This window comes from Oxyura jamaicensis, chromosome 1 (genome assembly GCF_011077185.1).
Source record: "Oxyura jamaicensis isolate SHBP4307 breed ruddy duck chromosome 1, BPBGC_Ojam_1.0, whole genome shotgun sequence".
Classification (NCBI taxonomy): Eukaryota; Metazoa; Chordata; class Aves; order Anseriformes; family Anatidae; genus Oxyura; species Oxyura jamaicensis.
This window is the reverse complement of record NC_048893.1, coordinates 22,986,029-22,988,634: the sequence shown is the minus strand read 5'-3', so window position 1 is coordinate 22,988,634 and position 2,606 is coordinate 22,986,029. Positions and strand designations below refer to the sequence as shown.

General features: G+C 39.9%; 1 long non-coding RNA gene across 1 annotated transcript; it reads left to right on the top strand.

Moving 5' to 3' along the window:
• The first annotated feature begins 6 nt into the window (after nucleotides 1-6).
• On the top strand, nucleotides 7-2,224 carry LOC118169897. Its single transcript, XR_004752347.1, has 2 exons — nucleotides 7-168; nucleotides 1,010-2,224. It is a non-coding gene; the product is annotated as an uncharacterized LOC118169897 (long non-coding RNA).
• The last annotated feature ends 382 nt before the right edge of the window (nucleotides 2,225-2,606 follow it).

Below are 2,606 nucleotides of genomic sequence, written 5' to 3'. Positions count from 1 at the left end.
CAGCACTGAACAGCCTTAAGGAATGGGCTCGAACTGCTCTTTGGTTCTTTGGTTCCTGCTGGGGTTGTGCTGGGACTCACTCGACCAGATCCTTGCTGCAGCTCCGGGGCGTGCCACTTGTTCTGCTGCTGCCCTCCTGTAGGGTCAAAGAGCCACATCCCATCAAAGGTCAGCCTTCATCTGGCAGATGTTTTCAGACCCAGGCCTTCACTGGTGCTTCAAACTGTCTCTTTAATGGTAGTGCTTCTTTAATTGTCTTGCTTCTGTGTGGTTTTGCTAGTTGATATTTTTAAAAAAAAGGGGGGGTGGGGGGGGAGGCAGTCTTTATGCATCAGCATTCCTGAAGGCTTGTTGCTCCACTTCATAAAGTAAGATTGAGAATGTGCGCATCTTGATCACCCTGATTTTTGTGTTTAGGATTGTTTATATCTGCTTCAGGCCAACTAGATCCACTGTCGTGGTGACCTATATTGTTTTTATAGGAAAAAGAGAATATGCTTAACAAATACAGAAGCCTAACAAGCTGATAAGCAAAATGAAATGGAACACATAGTGAACTGTCATGAGAGGACGGATGCAAGCCATCAGATTGTTTTTCAAAATGACATGTGCAATTGACTACTGCTTGTGTGTGTGATGCATCAACAAGACAACCTGCAGCCTGTCTAGTTGTTTCACCTCAGAGACTAGTCTAAAAATAAATCTTAATATTTGAATCCATCCTAGGAAGTAAAGATAATCAAATTTCTGTAAGACCTTAGGAATATCTAGAACTTAGCACAGACAGCCGGGTTATTCTAATTGGTATTTTCCTGGCTACCCTATTATTATATTCAATTAAGGACTCTTCCCATGGTATGTTAAGGTGGCACATATAAATGGTATCAGCGCGTCATGTGGATATCTACCACTTCATTCATGCTTGTCAACAAAGTCATACTTCTCACAAAGAAGCAGAAGTTGCTAATTTCTTCTATGAGAACTAATCTAGTTGTTGTTTTTCTTTTAGTTAGTATTTAGTCAAAATACTGCTGTATGTGCAGCACAGTAGTGCCTGAAGCCCTGCCCTCGTTTGGTGCCTCGGTGCCTTGGGAATACGTACATGAACCCAGCAGCTCCTGCCCCAGGGAGGAGACATTAAACTTGGAGCAGCACATCCGCATCCTGCCTCTTAAAACCAATCATCATTGGATAAATATTGACTCTGTAGATTGCAACCTGAAGTAGAGACATTTATTTAAGTTCCTTTGATCCATTTTCTTTCTGTACTTGTTTGCAAAGAATAAATATTGGGCGATATGCGTGTACCACTTTTTTTGAAGATACCAGAGTACTTCAAGCCCACAATCAAATTTGATAAAAAACTCTTAGATTCAGACCTACTATTTTTTCAGCTGATAGAATATTTTTGTGCATTTTAAGAGAGCTAGAATCGGGTTTATTTGAACTCATAACTCTAGACTTGGTTTTCAGCGTTTGCTGTAACTGCGTAACATGCAGTGCTGACCAGCTTTTCAGTTAGTTTTTTGGCCTTGAATTTTCTCATATCTGTTTAAAAATGAAACCAAATATCTTCATTTAAAATACTGTCACAATAATTGCAATAAGATGAGTAGCTGTTTAAGGACTCAAAACCTACAGCACAGTTAATAAGGCTTTCTGGGAAAATGCTACGGCTGGAGCAGCTCTTTCACAGAGGTCATGGCGTGGAGCCAGGGGAGGCTGGTAGACAGCTAGGCAACCAGGAAAGAACAAGTTTGTCAGCATGTACAGCTGATTACTGTGAGAATAATTTTCCATAAGCATAGCCTGCATGGTGTTTGCTTAAGAGGGGTTTAATTTTTCACTAAACTCCCTAGCAGCTAAGTCGTTTTAAACTGTGGCAGAAAGTCATTTGTTCAAATCAGATGAAATAAGGGGCAGTATGGTTTTTAATAATATCACATTGCGGTAGGATGAGGTAGGATATTTCAATATTTATAGGCAATATGGGATCATTCCTGTAATGATACATTATGACAATTATTTTGGTTAGGGAAATGTTTTGGTTTCTATTAGCTACTGTGATCATTTCTAAAATGTCTCAAAACTAGAAAATGTGAGAAGTTACCCTTAGTGTGAGAAGATACAGCCTTTAGTCACTGCATTCTCCTGCTTGCGAATGCCATCTCGATTGCCAGCATGTAAGAAATTCATAAGAAAGAAATTCATTTTATTTTCTAGGTTCATGGTTACAACTGCAGCATAACTCAGATGGGTCGGTTTTATGGTGCTCTGTCACCCAAAATGCCTAACCGGGTATAACTGAACTGCACTCCAAACATTCAAAGCAGATGTAGGTGCATTCAGCTGCTGCACTGTGTCCGTATTTATTTCTTTGGCAATCTCCATGTCCAAGGTCAAGACTGAAAGAGAGCATTACACAGATCTCTGTCATATGGAGACTTCCTTTCCGCTGAGCTAATCCCTTGTTAGTGGCACGGCTAAGGTATAGTATTAAGCAGATTGACTGGAATAAATGCATGAACTTTAAAAGGAGAAGACAAAATCGATCTGTATTTACACTGAAAAGTGTTTTTGAGAGAATAATAACCCACTCCGTTTTT